The sequence below is a fragment of the Podarcis bocagei genome (genome assembly GCF_964188305.1).
Source record: "Podarcis bocagei genome assembly, chromosome: 6".
Lineage (NCBI taxonomy): Eukaryota > Metazoa > Chordata > Lepidosauria > Squamata > Lacertidae > Podarcis > Podarcis bocagei.
The window spans coordinates 78,595,989-78,621,001 of record NC_138130.1 but is presented as its reverse complement, the minus strand read 5'-3'; the positions used below and the strand labels follow the sequence as shown (position 1 = coordinate 78,621,001).

The 25,013-nt window shown below is 45.4% G+C and overlaps 1 protein-coding gene across 1 annotated transcript in view; it reads right to left on the bottom strand.

Moving 5' to 3' along the window:
• LOC308589105 (galactosylgalactosylxylosylprotein 3-beta-glucuronosyltransferase 1-like) overlaps nt 1-24,637 on the bottom strand; it is a 56,834-nt gene extending 32,197 nt beyond the window's left edge. The window contains exon 1 of the mRNA XM_081198008.1: nt 23,830-24,637. The gene's annotated coding sequence lies outside the window, so the exon portion shown is untranslated. The remainder of the gene's footprint in view (nt 1-23,829) is intronic.
• Nucleotides 24,638-25,013: the final 376 nt, after the last annotated feature.

Here is a 25,013-nt window from a genome sequence, read left to right as displayed (position 1 = left end):
CCTAAGGAAGTCAGACTATCCTCCACCATGGCCAGGGCCTTTTCAGGATTTAACCTCCTTCCGTCGGGCCTGTAAGACAGAGCTATTCTGCTTGGCCTTTAATTTGAATTCAGCCTGATCTTTTATTTCCCTTTATTTTATTTCGAACTGCTAGGTGGGCAGGAGCTGGGACTGAACAACGGGAGCTCACCCCGTCGTGGGGATTCGAACCGCTGACCTTCTGATCGGCAAGTCCTAGGCTCTGTGGTTTAACCCACAGCGCCACCTGCGTCCCGTCCCCTCTTTAGCTGCCTCCTAATACAGATTGTTTAGGCCAGGGATAGGGAATCTGTGGCCATCCAGATGCTGTTGGAGGCCAGCTCACATCAGCTCTAGCCAGTATGGCTAATGGTAAGGGATAATAGAAGCTAGAGTCCAAGCACATCTGGAGGGCTAGAGGTTGCCCTCAAGCACTCCCCATAATACCACATTATGGTATTCCAAAAGTCATATAGGCAGGTGTGTTCCTGGCTAATAAGACCCTGTATCTTAGCCCCAACCCGTGCAGCAAGCTCATTTGCACTTGCCCCTCATTGCAGGTCCACGTTTTTTAGAAACACAGGACTCAACTACACAGCTGTAAATAAAACATTTTAAACCTGTTGTAAAGTACAATATACAAATGTGACACTATATGCCGGCACTGAGCCATGCCAAATTCAATGTATTTTTCAAAACTTTTTTAAAAAAAAGCATTTTCACAGTGTTTTTTATATGTGTGTAGATTCCACCACAGTTGCACCTCATGGTCCAGGAACTTCCTTCCAGCATCCTTGCGTGAGCTATGCTTCATCACCATTAGGACAATCATAGGAAACACTTGGGAAGGTAAACAAAAGGCAGCCCTTCTCACCTAGTCTCAGGTTTATTCTGAACACATCCACTTATTACCTGGTTTGTGAAATTGGCTTTTGGTGGAGAGGCTAAATGAAGCTTTAGGGAGGCGGGAAGGAGAAAACAACAATGGTTTCAATTTACTGGAGCACTTCACTGAAAGATTTCTATCCTGTAGTTTGGGGGTAGTGCCTGAATGGCAGATTTTGTGCACATGTAAGAACTGGAAAGGGACGCGGGTAGTGCCGTGGTCTAAACCAGAGAGCCTAGGGCTTGCCGATCAGAAGGTCGGCGGTTCGAATCCCCATGATGGGGTGAACTCCCATTGTTCAGTCCCAGTTCCTGCCCACCTAGCAGTTCGCAAGCATGTCAAGTGCCAGTAGATAAATAGGTACCGCTCTGGCGGGAAGGTAAACGGCTTTTCCGTGCGCTGCTCTGGTTCACCAGAAGCAGCTTAGTCATGCTGGCCACATGACCCGGAAGCTGTCAGAGGACAAACGCCTGCTCCCTTGGCCTATAGAGTGAGATGAGCCTGGAAACCCAGAGTTGTTCACGACTGGACCTAACGGTCAGGGGTATCTTTACCTAAGAACTGGAAGGCCTTTTTTTTCTCTTCATCTTTTCAGCAGCTCAAGTACACCAAACTTCAGAAATGGGCTTGCATGGACATGTTGGTCCAAGATCTTTGGGTGCTGTAGTCTTTCAAATCATGTACAGTGGTGCCTCGCAAGACGAAATTAATTCGTTCCGCAAGTTTTGTCGTCTTGCGATTTTTTTCGTCTTGCGAAACACGGTGTCGGAAAGGTTTTGGAAAAGCTTCAAAAATCACCAAAGTCTTCAAAAACCTCAAAAAAGGCTACCACACCGCGTTCTATGAGTTGCTCCTCGAAGTCAAGTCGCAACTGTATTAACGGTGTTAAGAAAAAGGAAACAAACTTGCAAGACGTTTTCATCTTGCGAAGCAAGCCCATAGGGAAATTCGTCTTGCGAAGCAGCTCAAAAAACGCAAAACCCTTTCGTCTAGCGAGTTTTTTGTCTTGCAAGGCATTCGTCTTGCGGGGCACCACTGTATTTTATATTTGACTTCACTTAGTAATGCTTTCTTTTGAAATGTTTAAGATAATTGTTTTGTTAACTTTGCTCTGCTAAATGTGCATTCTGCAGTTGACCTCCTCTGTAGTGTTTTGGGTTGTGTGTTTTTTTTAAAAAAAATTAGGATAATATTTTAGTGTCCTGTTAATTATGTTTGAATGAGTGTTAATTGTATTTAAATGTATACTTTATATTTGACTTTCTTCAGTAATGTTTTGCTCTGGATTGTTTTATTTGATGTTTTAAAGTAGTTTGTAAACTGATTTGAGATTCCTCCCCCTTAAAAATATAAAGCAGCATAGAAATGAATTAATAATAATGATCATAATAATAATAAAGGTAAAAAGGTAAAGGACCCCTGTATGGTAATACCAGTCAAAGGTGACTATAGGGTTGTGGCGCTCATCTCGCTTTCAGGCTGAAGGAGCTGGCGTTTGTCCACAGACCATGACAGAAGCCAAAGCACACGGAAACACTGTTTACCTTCCTGCCACAGCAGTACCTATTTATCTACTTGCACTGGCCTGCTTTTGAACTGCTAGGTTGGCAGGAGCTGGGACAGAGCAATGGGAGCTCACCCTGTTGCTGACCTTCTGATCAGCAAGCCCGAGAGGTTCAGTGGTTTAGACCACAGTGCCACCCGCATAATAATAATAATAATAATAATAGTAATAATAATAATAATAATAATAATAATAATAATAATAATAATAATAATAATAATGTACTGGGTATACGCTTTCATCCTGAATCTTTTAGCCTCCCATCCTGTTGGTTACAGTGGCTTATTGATTTCTAACAAGGCACCCCTGTTCCAACCTTCGTTTTCATCTCCTACAGCACTCAGTGGACTCATGATACCCTTTGTTTTATTTGAGGTTTTTTTTTAAAAAAAGAATAGCACATATAATATACTGGGGCCAAAATGTCATGCACACTTAACTGGGAGAAAGACCTACGAACTTATATCAAAGTAAATATGCACAAGTTGTTTGCATAGGACTTGTCACTGATGTACTTTCCCTACCTGTTGCCCCGTTCTTTTGCCTTTCTGCATCCACCAGGTTGTTCCAGCGCTGGATACAGGTCCCTATAAAGTCCTGTCCTAGGCAGCCACCTAGTGGAAAGGCCATCCTGGTCCTGATGCAAATGGCTAATTAGCCTGTATTCAGACACACCACTGCAAAAAGGCATGTAGCACCAAGCCAACCACAAACCTGGGAAAGCACCACTTGTAAGGCGGAAGAAAGTCCAGATGTTTCAAATGAGATTTATTCTAGTCCTGTCACAGGTTGGATCAAATCATTTCTCAGGGGCACTATAAATATACAAATAGTATATGCCCTAAGAATGGGATCATAAAATGTAGGACATAATGCACTCTCATAGTCCTTCCACTAAATCAAACAAAATTATCAAGTTCCTTTAAATGTTTTCCCCCTCTCTTACACACATATATCAAAAACCCAAATGTCTAAAAATTAGACAACTCTCAAACATGAGAACCACCTAAATGGAGCCTAAAACCTGTTTAAAATTACATGCAATGCTGCCTGAACAGCAAATGCAAAAGAATAAACTAAATATTTAAACAGTAATTTTCATCAAATGCAAGGAACATAACAGCAAATCCTGATGCAAGACGCTTCCAAAATGTTGTGTGTGTGATACCAAGAACCATGGTCTATGTAGCCAAGTGCTACTAATGAACTCAGGGAATATGTGTGAGCACAGCTTTCATATCCTAGATCTGTTTGTAGGGGACTTACTTTTATTTCACAGTCAGTCACACTCTGCTCCAGAGAGGATGGTTGTACATGTTGTTGCTTGGAGCTTAAAAGCCTGATCTCGTGCTGCTGCCGCCAGCCCAACTGACAGAGAATGTTTCCTATGTGCATTCAAGCAAACCCACCCTTCAATCAGTGAAAAGATAATAGCTGAACTGGATGGATGATATGGGCCGGAGTATAAATGCATATCAAAGCCCACAGGCATCTGAATGGCCACTGTGAGAACAGAATGCTGGACTAGATAGATAGGAGTTCATGACATACAAGTTTCTGTGCGTGGCGTATGTAGTTCCTTAAGATGAACTCACCTGCTTAAGAACACACAGGCGACTAAGGCCAGCTGTCGCATGCCTTGTATCTACTACAGCTTACATGCTGGGGCACAGGGGCAAAAAAAGAGCAAGCAGTCTCTTGTTAAAAGTTGCTGGACAGAGAGGCTGAAAACCTGCATTTTCCATAGCAGCAGGGGAGCACAAAACCCACGTTCAAGACATTGGTTGTCTTTAGAGCAGGAATGAGAAACATGGGGCCCTTCAGGCGCATGTGGACCCCAACTCCCAAGTGCCCCACCTAGCATGGCCAGGGATGATGGGAGGTGCAACACCTGGAGGGTGTCCTCTGCTTCAGAGGAGTATGCCATGTTGAATCACAATCCTTCTCCTGGTGTCCCCGGCTTATATGTGGATTGTGCAAACTTTTGTAGTAGATCCAATAACTGTGGGTTGCTTCGGGGTGGGGGGTGGGGAGACCCAAAAATAAAGAGGCAATACATTTAATTAGGATCAAGTAAAATGTCACAGTGCAGCTGGCAGGCTTTTGTGTTCCCCTGATATTCAGACTGGATCAGTGTTCGAAACTCCCATTGTTCTAGGTGCATTTTGCAACAGGGAATTTAATTAGTGCGAGCAGTTTCTGAGCTCTGGGCGCAGCACTGCACCTAAGATTTCAGATTAAAACTGCAGAGTGAAAGGAAAGAAGGACCTCTTTCTGCCTCCCCACTTCCAGCTACTCTCTGAAGACTGGAGAAGAGACCCTTTTAAGAATATTAGGGGTGCAAGGTAAGGACTAGATCATGTGAAAAATGAACATAATATTTTAGCTGCGATTCATTCATTTTCAGTTTATTATTCTTGTTATAAAAAGCGCACCTAGACATTCTGTTGTTGCGCCCATAACCTAGGTTTAATGTGCCATTTAGCTCCTAGCTTTCATATATCAGTTTCTAACACTGGACTGGATGTTAGGCTAAGAAAAAGTTGGAATGAGAAAGAAAAGACCCTGAAGTCTAACGTTTGTAACAGTTGCAAGGAGGAGGTGTTAAGTACAATCCCATGCCTACTTGGAAAAGTAAGTCCACTTGTGTCCAGTGGGGCATCTGGATACAGAATGGCAGCTTTAATAAGGTTAGAATCAGTGTGTTTCAAACCTGGGTCTCCAGTTGTTTTTGGACTGCAATGTTCATCATTTCTGACCACCGGATGGTGGGACTTGGGAGTCCAACAACATTGAGAGACCCAAGTTTGAAACACACTGAATTGGATCCTGGTGGGTGCAAAAAAACATGGCAGATTGCACTAAGGTTGTACTGGGATCCAAAAACAAGGGCTGTTCCCCATTGAAAAAATAAAACCCACTGGTTACTTGGTTCTGCCTCAAGGCATTGTGGGGAAATATTACCTTTTGGCTAGTTGATTTTCCCCCCCTAGTGAACTTTCTCAGACAGCACAAAGGGTAACTGAGGGCACTGATATTTTATTTTGATGACAGCAACACTGGCTCTTTCTGGATGACAATACCATAGGAAACAGATGGGTTTTGATAAAACAAGTTATTTATATCTGTGACTAATCTTAGTTACTCACGTCATGCTAAGAATCACACATGTGTGCCCCAGAAGAATCAGTGATCAGCAAGAACTAGCACATTTCTTTTTGGGGGGTGGGGTGGGGAGGTATTACTTATAACAAGCCCAGAGCCTTGCTGCTGACATGTCACGTGTGGAATCGGCACAGCTTCCTCACCTCCAAGTGCCTGTAGTGGTTCCCTGGGGATGCCTTGACATCAGCTGCTAGTTGCATACCTGTCAACTGTCCTGCTTTGAGCAGGACATCCAGGAATTACAGAAGCCACACCTGCTTCAGATTGGATCCCGAGATGTCCTGTTTTCATTGCCAGGAGTGTGTGGACCTGAAAGATGCCCATGTTTGGAGGCCATGCTCTCTTGCTGGTTATCTGGAATGGTGCAGCCCTGAAAGATGCACATTTTGGGGAGCCATGAATCCTGTGACTCACATGGAAGTGCAGCCCAGAGAGATACACACCCCGATTTTCCGCTGCAGGATGTTGGAGGGCATGTAGTTGGTCAACTCATCAAAGAGAGATCCTGCCTCTCTCATTGGCTTTGCTTCCCCATTCCTGTCAGCATTGCCCTAGAGCCAGTGCGCCAACTGGACTCGTGTACTTCAACCCCGACTGGGCTAGGCGAGCTGGGAAGCACTGCCAGAGACCTCCTTCTCACAGGAAACGGTCACAGTGCTGTGGACTCACAGCTCAGAGCTGAGAGCACCGGATTCACTGTCTCAATAATACAGTCGTTGCGCAGCAGAGTTTTGCAGAGTCTTGCAGAGTATAAACCACTCGGAGAGCAGCTCTGTAGAATATCTTCCTTTTATTCTGTAACTACAACTATGATACAAAACTATACACAGAGCTGAATATTCTAAGCATAAATCAATGCTACACTGAGAGTCTGCAGCTGCACTTAGCAGCAATCTTATCTCTAGAATCTTTAACACTCTCACTTTCTCCGATACACTGACTGACTGACTCTCACTCACACAGACAGATTGATATGTTGCTGGGCAGAATAAGTACATAGGCAGGACACGCCTCCTCCTCTCTGGAGAGTCAGCAGAGACCATCAGGAGATCATCAGGAGATTCTTGGGTATGGGAGGGGTGAAATCTCCATCTTCAGCCAGGGGGGTGGGGGGCCAACATTGTTGCTGCTGTGTCACTAGCTCTTCGGCACCTGTTTGGATCTGAGGCATCGCATGAAATGAATGGCACTACAGCAAGAGATGAGGAAATGTATTCGGCCTGAGGGCCACACTCCCTCCTGAGCAGCCTTCAGAGGGCCACATGCCTGGGGTGGGGAGGACTAAAGAGACATGTAGGTGTAGCAGCAATGGCAATTTTTTTTACCTTTGTTCATTTGGTTAGCTGCTACACACACCCAGGCAAGGAAGAGGCATTTGATCAGGCACATTCCAACCAGGCAAAAACTTATAGGGTGCAAGAAACCAGAGGCCTTTCTTCTTGGAAGAATAGGTTTGGAATTGCCCAAGAAAGATGTCAGATTGCTTTTGTATGCCACAACAGCTGCTAGAATTTTGCTGGCCAAAAATGGGAAATCACAAGAAGTACCAACAGTGGGAGGAATGGCAGATGAAGATGATGGATTTTTCGGAGCTAGCCGACCTGACCGGAAGAGTCCGCGACCAGAAGGAGGAGGAGTACTAGGAGGAATGGATGAAAATTTAAAGACTATTTAGCTAAATATGCTAAGATAACTTAAAAAGAAATACTTGCAAGTACCAGATTGGCTTAGGATTTAAATAAGTGATGTTATTGAATAATATATCTAAAGTTAAAATGAAAAGAAAGAAAGATGTTAATTGATTAAGTAAATTTTATGAGAAATTAGTTTTGGAAAACTGTTACAATGATATGCATAGAAACTCAGCCAGGGGGATTCGAGGAAGTCACCTAACAATGTTAACAAAAGTGGAAGTAATATAGTTAGGATTTATGTTTATTTGTTTGTTTGTTTTTTGATGTTTGTTATAAATTTGGAAAATCAATCAAATTTTAGGAAAAAAACCCCAACAACTCTTGGGGTGCAAAGTAGGACCAGTAAAGGGTATGGCCTGGGGAGAGGGCCAGATAGAGAGGTCTGAAGGGCTGCTTCTGGCCCCCAGGCCTGAGGTTCCCCACGCCCATGCTACAGGTTACCATAGGTGTCAGCAGAGGCACCCACAAACTATGCAGTCATCCTGCAAATTATTTGACTCTTGATAAAATTCAGCAGAAAAGCCTCAAGCTCATTGAAGGACCTGGGCTCCAGCTACAGGCAAGTATTGAACCCACCTTTCACCCATGGTCCATCCAAGCCCATTGCAGATGCTTCAGAGATGCATTGCCTGTCATTCATTGCAGGCAGGACAAGTGGCAGCCTTGAGCCAAGATGAATGAGGGATGGACTCCAGCTGCAGAGTTCACATGTGGTTCTAAAACTTATCCACTGCCTGGACAGCTGGGGCTAATGTAAACAACATATTTTATTTTTGTTTTATTTATTAGATTTATATACCGCCCTTCAGCATAAGATCTCACGGTGGTTCACAGGATAAAATACAGGATATAAAACATTCTGCTTAGTAGTGGTCATGGGAGTAGGGCCACTAGCTGCAGAACTTGCAAAAGTTTCCAAACTACTGTTAAAAACATTGATGAATCTTGTGGCACCTTACATAGCAGCCAACATATTATGGCACTAGCTTTCACTGAGTGTTTACATCTTTTCCTCTCTATCCATGCATACCTGCCAACTTCGGGTAGCACTTAATTTATCTGATGAAGTGGGTTTTCGCCCACAAAGGCATATACCGCAGTTAATCTACTGAGTCCCAAAGAAATCTTTATTGTTTACTTGCTGCAGCTGACTACCATTGCTACTGCCCTTCTGGAAGTTAGGCTCCTTGAATCCCATTCATTGTTTGGGGTTGGACAAGGTAGAACATATCAGGTAGAACAGATTCATTAGGCCCCTTCACATTTTATTTATTTTTCAGCCTCATGTCCTCCAATCATAAAATAAGTTTAGATCTCGAGTTTAAAGGATGCAAGAATGCAGGGTCTGGGTTTGGAATTGATATTGCCAATTGAAAATCTAATTCCACGGTTCAGGGGCCTCCTTGGAGAGGAGTTGGAAGTAAAGTTAGTGGCAAAAGTACATTGCAGATTCTGCCTGGCGCACTCGGTGCTTGTGCCTTGATTGGATGTGCAAGCCTGCACTTTCCCATCAGCACCAATTGTTACAGTCTGAATTATTAACAGTACATCACAGCAATCAAATCCTTCCAAATCAATGATCAAGATTTATTTATTTGTATTTAGTCATCGGACCATCACAAAACAAAAGTTTAACAAGGTAACATCAATGAAAGATAACTCGGCCCCAAACAAAACTACATGCAGCATAAACAAACTTAAAATGCCGAATTCCTCTGGCAGATCACAGCATATCGCTTTCTGACATTCTCACAAATTGAAAGTGAACAAAATCTTTGAATGTTGCTCACATCCCTCAACTTTCCCTCATCTCCACTTTTGCTGCATTTCAGTTTGCGCCTTTGCTGTTTTAGGGGCGTATGTGTGTTGAATTGATATGAACTAAAAACAAAAGTCGATTATATATAAATATGCACATATGCATAGTGACAAAAGTTCATAAATCTTCATCCATAGCCACAAATGATCCAGAGAGAAACCACATCTCTCCAACAGAACAGGAAAAGTATCAACCAATAGGTTTGGGAGGCAAAAAGCCACAATTTCTATATATTTGGGCATACATATATCCCAGCAATATCAATGCTGCATACATAAACCTTTTTTAAACAAACAAACAAACAAACAAACAAACAAAAACAAACACCTCCAATGAGGGAGAGTCTACAACCTTCTGAAGTAGTCTGTTCCATGGTTGAACAGTTCCTACCACCAGAAAGTTCTTCCTGATGTTTATTTAGAATCTCCTTTGTTGTTATTTGAATAACAAGACCCATTGGTTTGGCTCCTACCCTCTGGAACAGCAGAAAAAAGCTTGCTCCATCTTCCATGTGACAGCCCTTCAGATATTTGAAGATGGCTATCGGATCACCTCTCAGCCTTCTCTTCAAGCGTTTGTATAGATTTCACAACAGCTAATGTGTGGTGAACTTTCTATGCAATGGCCCCCTTCGCCAACCTGGTGCCCTCCATACATTTTGGGTTGCCAAGTCCCATCAGCCCCAACCAGCACGGGACAGCACCAGGCACGGCAAAGGGTGCCACAGAGATTTCTCAACCCTTCCCCCAGCTCTGCTTCTCTGCCATGCAAGCATATGGAATTGTTCGCAACTCTTCTGCTTGAACAGAATCACATAAGCTTAAGGGGAAGCCTGGGCATATTTTTGGTTGTAATTCAAGGAGCAGAGCCTCTGCCAGTCCGGAAGCAGCAGGATCCGATTCTGCTCACAGGAACACAGAGAAATATCATGTATGGGAAATGAGAACAGTCAACATGTTCCTAGGTGTTCTAGTTTCAAAGCAGTGATTTACCAAGCTGACTTGCACTGCAAGCTTCCAGTGTTCCATGCCGGAAGAGAACGCTAGATTTGTGGCTGAGGAAACTGAACGCCACAAAGAAGACCCATGATTCACTGGGGAGTCACACAGAGTGTGATATATATCTAGTACACCCCGGCCCCTTTTCAAATGCACAAAACGTTGGATGGCAATCTGGATCCTGCTCTAGAGTGGACTTACAGAGGCTGACGTTGGGCAAATCATTACTCCTCAACCTTGGCTTCCCATCAATAAAACGGGAAGGAAAAAGACACAATCTACTTACTGTTATGAATTTGTGGTGGGTGGGTGTTAAACTGTATGCCAGACTCTTCTAACCCTTGGATCCAGCAAGTATGAAAAGCTAATCAAGCCTTCTCATTCTGGGAAATAGCCAAACTAGCTTCCCGGTGAGGTGATGGGCAAATGGGACAGAAAAAGCCACAGCTGAGAGCAGAGCTGGGGCCGGGATGTGAGCTAGAAGCAGCAAGCTGGAGCAACATTTGAGAGCAACACTTGATTCTGTTTGAATCCAAGGCTGCAACTATAGGAGAAACAATACCCTTTTTGGGGTGGTTGATGCTGTGAACCCCTCCATCTGTCCAGGGGTCCTTTACCTTTTTACCTTATACAATGGCCCCCAATATTTACCTGGTTTACACGAACAAATATCTGAATGGGGAAAGCCATCTCCCCTGAACTGGGAAGCAAACTTAAGTGTGTTCTTGATACTGCTAGTGATTCTACCTTGGTCTGTTCTTGGTAGGAAAAGGAAGCGTCAGGAGTGAAGGGACAAAAAGAGGAAGGTAGGGCATGATGGCGGAAGATGCACAATGGTCACAGGTTCAATCCCAGGCGTCTCCATGTAGGTCTGGGAGCTTCTCCTGTCTGGACTCCTGGACAGCTCTCCATAATACTGAAAACATGGCCTGACTCTGCATAAGGCACCTCCTTGTGAGAAAGCAGAGATGGATTACGGGGGAGAGGTGAAAAGGGGAAGGGGGCTGAGTGCGAGAGAAGAAGAAAATAAAAGGAGCGTCATCTAAGAAAAATAAAAGTGGGGATAAACAGTCGGCTGAGCCTCTGCGGTTTCTCCGAAGGCAAATTAACTTTTCTTTCAGGCTCTCGCCTTAAAATTGCAAAGAATGTAGCAGCACAACATCAGCTCTCCGATTTATTAATTCCATCCTATCCTACAAGGCTGCCAAACAAAAGCATCTGTGTTTCCTCTGGAGGAGAGGATGAAGGGGCTCATTCATGGTGGAGGTGGGGAGAGCAGCAGCAGATAGAGGAGAGCCATCCCTGCCTCATTCCTCGCTCCTTTTCACCTTTGTGCGGATTTGGGGAAGGGGGAGAGAGAGAGAGATGGGGAGGGGGATTGCACATGGAGATGAAAAGCAACAAAAAGGGCGTACAATGTTACGGAACGGAGGAGAACAAGATCAGATGGAGCTTGAAAAAGTCTAGGCAAGCTGCTCAGCAAGAGCACTGTCATTTCAGCCCTCCCTCAACCCTGCAAAAGAGCCATCTTAAGCCTATGTGGCTCCTGTTATTTTCCTTTAGAAAACAACTGTTCTTCTGCTGAGGCCATTTGGTGTGCCTTAAAAGTCTACTGGAGCATCTGCTTTGCATGCAGAAGGTCCCAAGTTCAACCCCTGGCATCTCCAGGTAGAAACCTTGGTGTGAAATCCTAGACAGCTGCTGCCAGACAGTGCAGGCCAAACTGAGCTTGATGGACCAGAACTGAAGTAGAATTGATTTATTACGGTCGCAGTCTGGAAATGAGCTTGATGGACCAATCAATGGTCTGATGTAGAATCATAGAGCTGTAGGGGAATCCAACCCTCTGCAAGGCAGGAATCTCAGCGAAAGCATCCATAACAGATTAAGCCTCTGCTTAAAAACCTCCAAGGCAGTCCACAACCTTTCTGTCAGAAAGTTTTTCTTTATGTTTAGTCAGAATCTCCTTTCTTGTAACTAGAAGCCATTGTTTTGAATCCTACCCTCCAGAGAAGAAGAAGAAGAAGAAGAAGAAGAAGAAGAAGAAGAAGAAGAAGAAGAGGAGGAGGAGAAGGAGGAGGAGGAGGAGTTTGGATTTGATATCCTGCTTTATTACTACCCGAAGGAGTCTCAAAGTGGCTAACATTCTCCTTTCCCTTCCTCCCCCACAACACTCTGTGAGGTGAATGGGGCTGAGAGACTTCAGAGAAGTGTGACTAGCCCAAGGTCACCCAGCAGCTGTATGTGGAGGAGTGGGGAAGCGAACCCAGTTCACCAGATTACGAGTCTACCGCTCTTAACCACTACACCACACTGGCTTGTTCCCTCTTTCATGTGACAGCCCTTGAGATATTTGAAAATGGCTATCATATATCCTGCCAGTCTCCTCTTTTCCAGGCTAAACATCATCATCGTCATCATTATTAATATACCGCCCTATACCTGGGGGTCTCAAGGAAGTTCACAGAATAAAATCAAGATATAAACATACCCAACTCCCTCATCCGTTCCTCATAAGGCTTGGTTTCCAGACCCTTGACTATCTTGCTCGCCCTTCTCTGCACACGTTCCAGCTTGTCAACTGGTTTAAAGCCATTTATAATTTACAGATGCCTCCCCCCCCTACTATGTTTTTGAAACCCCAGGCCATGGTTTCTCAAATACAGCCACAGGGGACGATGGGGTACGGTCCCAAGGTCACTACATTAAGTTTGGAGCCACATAGTGTGACTCTCCTTGCTCCCACCAGTGACCACTGCAGGAGGAGGCGAGGATCCCGTTTCCCTCACCCTGTGAGCTCCTGACATTCGCTGTAATATGCTGCCATGTTGAAATTTCTTTGGCTGTGGGGCACGCCACAGATTAAATCTTGAAGGTGTTCAACTGTGAACCAAAGTATAGGGAACGTGCCCCTGCAGGTGACTTTGTAAAGAAAGTTAAGGACAACCACAACGATAGCATTATGCAGTGATGCGCTCAAAGGGCAGGTGAGGCCAAGGAGTGGGGAAGCTCTCAAAATACAAGGGCATTGCTTTCTGTGCTGATTATTTCTGAGTTGTCAATTGCTTTCAATATAGTGGCGTTCTTCCCCGATTCCTTCCCGCGGCCCCTCCTGCCCCCCACCCCCGCAACTCATCACACTCCTGCCTTGAAGCCTCTTGGAAACAGGCTACCAATTCTCTGAGTGCCAGACAGAAGGAATTTCCTGGCTGATTGATTTCTGGCTTGAAGTAGCCAGCAATTGTGAAGTCTCATCCTAGGAAAGCAGCCAAACTGGGGGAGTCTGTAGATGGGACGGCATCCAAAACCGTGGAGTGGGGAGGCTGGGGCAGCCGGGCAGGAGCATACGAAACGGCGTCAGGAGACGGAGACCTTTCTGCCTTATGCACGGAGAATAAACAAGGAGAAAACGTATTAAACAACAGGGGGACGTCCGTCGTTAAAGCAGAAGCAAGTCTTTAAATTAAGCCGGGCACTTTGCTGAACCTTGGGAATTTGCACATGCTTAACCAGGACAAGTTGGGAGCCAATGGATATTGCTGCACACCTTGCACGCTGGCCTCAAGGGACTATCTGATATACAGCGAACAGTGGCAGCCCCCTCTCCTCCACCTTTCCAGTCAATGGAATCTGTGTTTGATTGCTTTTTAAGGCATCCGTTGCACTACTGTTAATAGGAGCTAACAGGGTTCTACATCGGTCAGACCACCTTTGATTGAGACGAAATCAGATCTACAGTCTGAAGGCAGGCAACACAACATCACTCCCCGCAAGCTAAGCAAGCCAGAGTCTGGCTAGTGCTTGGATGGGGGACTGCCTGGGAACCGTGTATATGCTGGGTCCCTCTGGGCTGTCACTAATTCTCATTAAGGGTTCAAGAGTATCCTGTAAGTTTAAGTTTGCACCATTACCCCTCGTGCTCTCCCAGCTGAAACAGGGATGTGCTTAGCTCAGTTTCCTACATATATCTTGGACTTGCCACTTCTTTCTTTAAAAAACGAAATGAAAAGCTTATATGGTGACCCTGAAATTGTTACCAGTGTGGCTATGGCTGCTCAGTCATTTCATCTTGTTTAGGGAAGTTTTTAATGTTTTATCTTGTTTTTAATATTCTGTTGTGAGCCGCCCAGAGTGGTTGGGGAAACCCAGCCAGATGGGTGGGGTATAAATAATAAATTTATTATTATTATTATTATTATTATTATTATTATTATTATTATCAGTGAATTAAAGCACTTCCTCACCCTGGCAAAACAGACCTGCTTTTTAACAAGAAACTGACCCCTCTTTTTCTTTTTTTTTAGATTAGGAAAGTGACAGGGAAATGCATTGTGTGGGATGAACAAATAATCAACGGGGAAGAGGATGAACACTCAGAAGCAAATGAAGAGGCTCGCTCATTGTCACAAACGAAGCAGAACAAATGTCCAATGAAGACTGGGCACAACGCAAGCATATCAGGATGAATGCACAATAAATAGGTCAACTGGAGGAACTTGAGTTCCAAAATAGGGGGGAAATAGCATATGCATGCAGGGAATAAATAAAATGAAATCCCACTTAAACACACACACACACAACTTCAGCATTTGTAAACATTATCAAATAAGTCACACATGAGACCATGCTCTACTAGACCATGTTTGTTTATCCAGAATTATTATCATCCCCTGCTATGCACACCCAGCATCACTAACATGGATTTGAAGCCATGCCAGTTTCACATTATACAGGGAGATGGAGAAAGCCATCTCTGGGGCCAAGCAGCACTGATATCGGAAAGAAGACCATCATTTGCCTGGCCCCATGTAGGTCTGCTTTACAGACATTGCCACCTCACTGAGAAAAACCAAACCAGCTGAAAGGAGATCCTGCACATTGCAAGGACCATGCATGAAAGCAATTAAAATGGTGGTGAGAAGTCAATATGACACTGTGCTCCCAGAATTCTTCAGAAGTCCCCCCGACCTCTTCTGCTTCAGCCTCCGAATCTGAACTGCTCCCTGTCACAGGCTCTTCCTGCTCACCAAACCCTGCTGTCACTTTGGTATCTAGCATCTCTTCCCAATCTTCCCCCTCTGATCTATCCTCAGTGTCCCATCACCAATCCCTGGGCTCTGAGCCTCCCACCTCTGGGATTTCCCTTGGGGGTTCCCAGTGCTATTTTTCTAGAAAAAGAGGTGCTGGAACTCACACTGGAAACCGCCCTTGTTCTCTTGGAATGGCAATGGCGCCCACCTGGGAGACCCTGGGGGTTCTCTTGGGGGGTTCCCTAGCTAGCGCTTCCTACTAGTCATTATCGCCCAGCCAGCCCCCAACACCAACCCTCACTGCTCCCTACAGCCGTGTAAGGAAAGGGCACGATGGTTTGGCGAGTTGTAAGGGGAGGGCTGGCGAGGTCTAAGGGGGGTGGGTGGGTGGGTGAGCAATACAAGCAGGGTCACAACCCTTAGTTCTGCACAAAACTGGAGAAACTAGAAACTGAGAGAACCAAAAATTGACAGATTCATCCATCCCTACTTTGAGCACATATTAGCGAGGGTCCACCCACTGGAGAAGCATAATATGATCTTTTCACAGTAGAACTGTAGTGCGTCTATCCAAAGTCTGTGATGGGCTGGCAGCACTTCCCCAAAACAAAATTGCTTTTGCTTCTCTTAACGTACTGCAATATGTAGCCACATAAACCTGGCAACTCTGCACCATTACGATTAGCCTTAACAGGTTTGCATCAAGTGTTTAAATTTTATGAATGCTCATTTCTCCTTTTTATTACATTGCTTCACTTAGCAAGCAGAGAGCTACCAGAGCTGTGGCCATTGATGCAAAATACCTGGGACAACTGAAAGCACACTGGCTCAGAACAGTTTAGCCCGGCCTTTGTATTCCAGCCTGGTTCGTAAAACAATGCCTCAAACAGGCTTCACAGCTGATTGCAGTGTCCTTTCAAAGGAGCAAAGGGCAGCACAAATTATACACTGAACCGTCAGATTCAGCTGCATCCAATTGTTTTTGCTCTTGAGCTACAGGAAACCTGTTGCATCTGTTGGTGTTCTGAGCACCGAGATATAATGAATTATGCTTCATTTCTTCACGGAATGAGGCAGCCCCCCAAAATGGCTAAACCTGCATTATTTTCATGGCGACACTGATTTTCATTCCCCTCCTTTCGATGACATGAGGTGCTTTTCTTCAATGAATAAATTGTGTTTAATTGCAAGACACCCACTTTTTAGATAATGTAGCATGAAAGCTACGTGCTTTTAACCATTAACACCACTCCCCCCAAAAGCTCTTGTCAGTTCTCAATAGAATCTCATAGAATCATAGAGTTGGAAGGAACCCTGAGGATCATCTAGTCCAGGCATGGCCAAACTCGGCCCTCCAGATGTTTCGGGACTACAGTTCCCATCATCCCCTGACCACTGGTCCTGCTAGCTAGGGATGATGGGAGTTGTAGGCCCAAAACATCTGGAGGGCCAAGTTTGGCCATTCTAGTCCAACCACCTGCAATGCAGGATTATGCAGCTGTGCCTTATGGGGATCGAACCTGCAACCTTGACATTGCCAGCACCACGCTCTAACCAACTGAGCTATTCTGTGAGGCAGTATCTTTTCACTGGTGGGCATAGACTTAAACCCACCACCACCAGTTTAATCAACAGTTGTTTCCTATTTATAAAGATATAAAAAATAGTTGTTTCCCATTTGAAAATATATAATTTTATGAATGACCACACAGGGCCATTCCAGAGTCGCTTCTGCTCCAGGGTCTGCTTCCTCTTAGGGTCAATGTGTTCCATCTGCTATCTGCACTTTGGGATAGAGGAAACTGCTTGAACTGTAGGGCAGTCAGCTGGATGGGGTACAAATAAAATTATTTATTATTACATTACATTATTATTATTATTATTATTATTATTAGGTAAAGGTAAAGGGACCCCTGACCATTAGGTCCAGTCGTGACCGACTCTGGGGTTGCGGCGCTCATCTCGCTTTATTGGCCAAGGGAGCCAGCATACAGCTTCCGGGTCATGCAGCCAGCATGACTAAGCCGCTTCTGACGAACCAGAGCAGCGCATGGAAATGCCGTTTACCTTCCCGCTGGAGCGCTACCTATTTATCTACTTGCACTCTGACGTGCTTTCGAACTGCTAGGTTGACAGGAGCAGGGACCGAGCAATGGGAGCTCACCCCGTCGTGGGAATTTGAACCGCTGACCTTCTGATCGGCAAGCCCTAGGCTCTGTGGTTTAACCCACAGCGCCACCCGCATCCCACATTATTTATTATTATTATTATTATTATTATTATTATTATTATTATTATTATTATTATTATTATTATTATATATTTGAACCCAGGCCTCTTGACACTCTAACCACTACACCACACTGACAACAGGGAGACTTCAGCAAAGCTATTTCTGTGATAACTCCTTTGCTCTCTGGCTTTCTGGTGTCTTGGACACTGAAGGTGGTTCCAGATGGGTGAGGAATGTCAGGAATCTGCCGTATACTGAGTGAAGTCACTGGTCCAGGACTATCTACACTGACTGACAGCAGATTTCAGGCAGGCTTCTCTCTCTCAGAACTTCTGCATGTAAAAGAAGATGCTTCACCAATAAGCTGCAGCTGTTCCCAGGTGGGTGCTCACTTTGGGATCCCTGCTCCCTGTGCAAGCAGGTTTTTGAGGTCCACATGACATTACGGGCTTCAAAACGCCAGCCCACATATTTCCCACCTTTAGAATCTTGTGAATTAAAAAAAAAACCTGTTGCCAGCGCTCCATCTACACTATTAAACCCCCATGTGGAAGCCTGAAATGGAACCATCCCAGGGGGCAAAGGGCCACAAGTAGCTTATATGAGTACCAGGCGTTGTAGAAATGACATGGCCCAGGTCCCCCTGTGCCGAGGGTGCTGTTGTTGAGGAGAAACAGCATTTTGCAGGGTTCCTGGTGCCTGGAACTTTGCTATTTCAGCGAGAGAAAGAAGGATTTACAGGCTGCCAAAGAGACCTCCCGTTGCCGCCATCAGGTGAGTTTCAAAGAAAGTGAAGGTAAGAAAAGGAAAAGGCTGGTCATTTTACCTGCTTAGCTGTGTTTGTACATGTTTGTATTTTATACTCGGTGGCTGATGCAAATAAATATCTATCTATAAACAGGGAAGGGGTTCAGAGGCTTCTCAGAATTTGAGTTTTCAGGGGACAATGGTTGAATTTGGACCCTGGTGGCTCCTGATTATGTCACTGAGAGCATCACACAGTCCAAATTTCAGAGCAGGCTCTGCATAATACATTTTTTTTAGAAAACAGAAAATAAAATTACAAAGAAAGCGTTGTAAAGATTACAAGGAAAGAACATAGATTAAACACCACACAAAAACTACAATTTAAACTAGTCTGCAAAGCTAACTTCCTTATCGCTACAATTTTTCATTGAGACAATGGAGTTCCAGACATCTTAAGTTTTTTTTTAAAAAAAAGTATGAAATCATTCCTCCTATCTGAAAACCCAAAGACTCCTTGTATAAAGCAAATCGTTGGGGACTAGCCGTCCAACATCTTTTTATAGGATTTTCAAACAAGTTATTAAATGCTTTCACTAGTGCCCCCTCCTTTTTAAATCTATCTTGCTAGGACTTTCGAAAATCTAGTACAAATAATTATTGCCAAAGTCAACATAAAGAACACTTGCTTCTGTTTCTCCGCTGCGACACAACATTTCACGAATTTCAATACATTTTCTGATTCTGGGGGTGAGGATGGAATCGTTTGCATTAGCCAAAGTGAAATGAGCTCATTAATAACACATAGCACCGACAGAATGCATTTGAAGCACATAACCATCATATTACATCAGCCCTGTAACATATTCCTCATGTGTGTCTGTGCACACTTGTGTATGCTATGGGCACCAACCAAGTCTGGCCTTGGGAGAGACCTGAATGAGATCACAGTTCTGCCACTTATGTTACACAAATGCCATGGGATTTACAGAGCATCACTCTTCCAAACAAAAATTCAGACTCGCTGCATGCAAAATTCAGCACCCCTTCTCATCTTGCTCCAATGTCCGTCGTGTCCACCCTATGTGACATTTTTGGGCAAATGTGATATGCTGCTTCCCCTTACATCAAAAGTGGCTGCCTATTCCTGCCCCCCCCCTTCAGCAATGCTCTCTCTAAAAGCGCCTAGAATATCACACTTCTCTGGGCAACCGTTGCTCAAAAAGTGGAAATGATTCATTAATGGATATTCAGCGTGTTGGTACTTTTGATTGGCTCTGGCATACAGCATGCTTTTAATTCTGTATCAATAGACTTTCAAAACACACAATATAGAGTTTTAATTGCTGCAGGGTTCTCTCCTCCTCCTCCCACTGGCCTTTTATTCAGTGCAGAGTTAAGTGCACTGAAAGTGATGCTAAGAGGCTGCTGGTGCTCCTGCGAGACAAGCATGGCAATCATACTCTGCGTGCTTCTGACCCCCCTGCAGGGGGACTCACAGCTCTCGCTCAATGAACAGCGTTTAGGTACAGAGTGTGCCACATACATAGCCAATCCTATATTCAAGTTACGCCAGCTGCAATGAGGATGGCAGTCACTACTAAATTCCTGTTGCACAAGTGGGAAAAGGCATTACGCCGGCAGGTGATCTGAGTTCTATGCAATTCACGCTAGTTGCTGATCAGCAATTCGTTTCCAGGTTCAACGGGAAGGTGCTGGTGTTAATCTTTTAAATCTCTTAACAGCTTGGGGCTTGGATTCCTTAGGAACCACCATTTTCTGTACGTTTTACACCTCATGAGCCATCATCATCTGGGGACCTGTTCCAATTCCCTCCATCTCAGTAGCCAAGGGTTGGGATTTGTGTTGTGGGATTTGTGTTGAGCAAAGTCAATTATGCCCTATCACTATACTGTGCTGGGTGATCACTGAAGACACTGCGGCTTTTTTTTTTTAAGGTTTTTGGTTAATTGCATGATTTTTGCTGGGTCAGTTCCATGTCACCTTTGTGCTGCTGGAATTTGTTAAACAGGTTGGATACTGCTAACTTTTTAATTTAAATGTCCATTGTTGTATTTCAGGGACTATGCTTGTTTTATTCTTTTTTTCCCTTGAGTCTTTTTGGAGAAATTATAAAAGAGTGTGTGTGTGTGTGTGTGTGTGTGTAAATTTATACTGTGACTGCAATACTACTGCAAATCACAGAATCAGAGTTGGAAGGGACCATAAGGGTCATCTAGTCCAACCCCCTGCAATGCAGCAAACTTTTGCCCAACATGGGGCTCAAAGCCATGATCCCGAGATTAAGAGTCTCGTGTTCTACCGACTGAGTTATCCAGGTCAAAACACAAAGCACAAATTTCATATTTAAGACATGGGGCTACATTGCTGTCCCCTCATGCCTAGACACACATGGTAAAATACGTGGACACTCTGGCAATGGGAAACTTGGGGAAAAGCACTTAGGGCATTGCACTTGCCAATCAGGACTAACACTCCCCTCTCCCCTCCTGCTGCAATCTCAATAATTATCTCCCAGCAGCTGTGAAAAACATGCATGCTAAATACAGCAGTGCAAGTAATGCCCAGGTTGTTGACTTTGGATTGAAATCCCTCCAGAAGCAAATGCAACTCTTGCAGGGGTGACACCGGTTCCTGATCCTGCACCAGAGGACACAGCACATGTACGTAGCTAGGACTTGGAAGCTTTCTACACACAAGACACAGTGAGATGTGCATTCAGCTCATTTGAAGGTTAGTAACCCAGTCCTAACCGCAGCTCGCACCATCCTTTGCTCTCAGGGTCCTCTCCTCTCCCCCTCTGCTATACAATGGCCTACAACTTGAACCTCCAATACTTTCTGCAGTTCTAGTTCTATCCCCCACCTTGACTTGTAATGCTCCCTTCTTCTCCAGAGGCCGATTCACACATTACACAGCAAGAAATGAGCCAACAGAAAAGCCCTGATCACAATCGCGTCTCATAGACCCAGCAAGACCCATGTTAGGCACATTCACACTTTATCCTTTTAGGTGTGCCCCCAAGTAATGTGTGAAGACACTCATGGCCTCTCACAAGTAATGTGTGAAGACACTCATGGCCTCTATAGCAGGTGTGCCCAACGTGACATCCTTCAGACGTTGGCCTCCAAATTCCATCAGCCCCAGCCGGCTTAGTCAGAGATCATGGGAATTGGAGTCTGGCCACATTTGGAGGACACCATGTTGTCTACATCTGTAGATCAGGCCTGGTATGACAGCCAACATCTGCTTCTAACTGGCAGAGAGATTTTACTCTTCTTCTTCTTTTGCTTCCTGCTCCACAGCATGCCTCTTTTATATCCGCTGCCTGGCAAGAAGATTTTACAGGACGAGAGCCGGGTAGTGGATGTGTTTGTAACCCATGACACAAATGCTGTATCTCAGCGCAAAGTCAGACAGCCGGGCACTATGTTGAAAGGGGCATTTTCTCCACCTCCTTGTGCTGCTGGCAGGTTTTTTTAAAAAACGGTGTGGCAGAATATACTTGAAGCTTTCCCGGCTGGTCACTTGAACTAAATTTATGGTCACCACTGGCGACCAGGCAGCCATATTTCTGAGCTCTTGTCTAGTGAAATCGGCCATTGCCAGGCACTCTCAAGCTACTTACTCCTCTACCTCTTCCAGTCTTTGGCTCCCATTCCTTGGCTCTGCTTCTCCCCTTAATGCTGATTGCCATTTCAGTTCTATGCCCCCCCAGCTGTCCCCTAGCACCTTCCATCACTTTGTAATAGCCTCAAATAAAGCAGGCTGGCAGCCCCTCAACTTCCTCCAGGCACATCACGGTCCTGAATTTCAATAGCCACTTCAGGTTAGCTTGATCAAAATGCAATTGTCCCTCCCCCCCCTCCACCAGCCCACGTATATAATCAGGGCTGCAATGGCCTCTTCTCCATGGTCCCTGTTCTAAGCCAAGCATAGTTGTGTGTGAGAGAGTATGCTAGATTGCTAAGGCTGTTTTGGACTGTAGAAGCAGATCAGGCTATACAAAAAGCACGAAAGTCCTACACTTTCTCCATCTCCCTGCTTTGGAGATATGATCCTTCACTTTCTCTTTGGACTGAGGGCAAGATTCATATGATCAAATCTGGATCAAAAACGGTCTCCCCTTGTTTTTTAAATCTATGTAGCAGGGAGATATTCAGCAGATACGGCTTATCTATCACTGCAACACCATGGCAGAAGTTGTACCTGCACAACTTCCCCTTGGAATACAGATTTCCAAGGCGCAAGAGCACCTTTCAGATATTAGTAGCCTGCCATTCATCCTCAGACATTGTAACTTGGCTCAGCACAGATGTGGGACGCCTGCCGTCCGGAGCACATCTATTAAACCTTTTCCTGCATTACATCGGTACAGAACATACACGACTGTAGGTCTTCACTGCCATTGCATGCACTGTATGCTGATCAATTTGAGCTGCATCTCATCAAGGGCTTTGCTGTGGGATCTCTTTAATGTCACAGCTCGGCACGGGAACACGCCAATCTCCACGAGCGAACCCCAAGTGCTCACCTCTCGCCAATATGCAACTACAATTTGCCCACGGTCCCTCTTGCACCTGATTATGGCTTCCAAGTCAGAGAGCGAGGATGCTGAGCTCATGCCTCTCATTTGGGTAATTAGACCTTGTTTGCACCTGAGTGGTTTAGAGTGGCACAGAAAGTGAAGCTGTTACCCTCATCAGATTCATCCTCCCTTAAACAATAATTACATCCTAGAAAAGGAAGAAGACGCATCCTAAATAGAAACAAGCACGGCAAGGGCAAAGGAGGAAAAAAAGAGAGAATATTTTCTTCCACTTAGCGTTCTAAAAGTGGTCCAATCTTCTGAATCTTGGATTAATGCCTCTTGCCAAGTTGTCATACTTAAGACTTTTTAAAAACATCCTGGAACCTTTTTCTTTTGTTAAAGCACCGCGACTCCCCCCCCCCTTTGTGTGTGACTCCTTTTGTTTAATCCAAACAAAAGAGGAAGATTTGATTGGGAATTGGAGAATGCAGTGGGTCTTTGCATGCCCATCTCTGCCGCTGCTTTCTTATCCTTAGGTGAGCAGGCTCCCCGGCAATTTGCAACAGCACATCTGTTTCCCCCTCTTCCAAACGTAGTTAAACACAGGTGACATTTCAGGTAAAGATGATGGGAGGGTTAAATAATGGATTGGATAATATCCTCTAGGATTCTTTCACCGGAGCGTTAAATATGGGAGGGATGTAGAAAAATGCATTATTCCATCCCTTGTAAAAACATCCCCACATCTCTCCGTCTCTCTTAAATCCATCAAATTTGCTGAGGATGAGAAAATATTCATACCTAAGGAGAAGGGTGTTATTCGAGCCATTATATATATCTTAAAATTCATGGCAATTGTTTGCTTCGCTTAGCACCTTTTAAAGTTAACTATGTCCAGTAGAGACGGGACTCTCTTACAAAAAGAAGGGGGGAAAGTGGGCAATGTCAAGGGTGTTTAGTCTTAAAACATTGTCCCCCTAGAAAGAGAGAGACTCTCCTGCCCCCCCCCCACTCAACATTTATTTATTTATTTAATTTAAAAGAAGAAGAAGAATACGGTGAAGATCTCTCTGTTCATGACACAGACCTATTCCTCTCCATGCGGTTTTTTTGTTTTTTGTTTTACCTGAGGAAATAAATGCGTCGGCTTGTTTCGCGGGTAAGTTGCGACGAGGATCTCCAAGATCACCCGGGCGAGGGTCTCCGGCGGGATCTCCCGGCGCTTAAAGGCGGCCGCGGCACCCTGCTCCAGGATGTGAAAGGAGGCGAGCAGGCAGGCGTCCGTCCGGCTGCAAGGCTACAGGTCTGCCGGCTGCGGCTGCAGCACATGCCCCAGTGGCGGCGGCGGCGGCGTCTTGCGCGCGATCCAACTCCGGGCCGCTGCCTCCTCCTCCTGGCCAAGCCTCCCGCCGACTGGAGCGCAGCCGCTTCGCCGGGCGCCCTTACAAAGCAGCGCCGCTCGGCGCACCTCGAAGCTTGCGGCTCTGGGTGGAAGGAGGTGGTGAGGAGGAGGAGGAGGAGGGTTTGCTTTTAAGGCCCCCTCGGCGGAGGAGACGCCGAGCAGCGGCCCACATCCCGGCGCGCCACCTTAAGAGGAGGGAAAGCGGGCTGAGAGCGAGAAGGGCGACCCGGGAGGAAAACGGCACGCGCGCCTTGGTCCCGTCTGGTGCAGAAGGGCTCGCTTGCTCGGCAAGCAGGCAGCTTGGAAGAGCCTGCCTCATCTTTCTCCGACACGCCGCCTTTTTAATCCCCAGGGGGTGCGGGGGTGCGCCGGAGCGGAAACCCCTACGCGATTTCATTCCATAGGGCGCCGCCGCCGGGTTCTTCTGTTCCCACGATCGCTAACCCGGGTTGGAAAACGAAAAAGCTACGCACATACTCGCATGCGGGGAAAGACGGGGGCTGTGACTGTGAGGAGACCGGCTGGCTGGTGGGAAAGCTCACCAACCCCCAATGACCACGGTTTAATGATGCGGATGGCATGCGCAAAGAAGCGTGTTGAGGGAGGGGCGCTTCCTCATGGGGGTTTGGGGTTACAAACGGGTCGGCTTTAGAAAGGGTGAATCTGGATTAGATTGGGTGCGAGCGGACTGACAGGTTGATGGCAACGCGGTGCTGTGGACGCTGCAAAGAAACTTGCAGGCGCTGATCCCAGGACAGGCAATCTTATAGAAGGGACCTGATACGTAGAAAGCGGCTTTGGGTATTTTGGGAACCAAGTGTTGAGAGCGGAGGAGAAAATGCAGGAGAAAGCCATGTTGAAAGGACTCCGAGCTTAGCAAGGCAGCTCTGCCCTTTGCAAGGGAACAC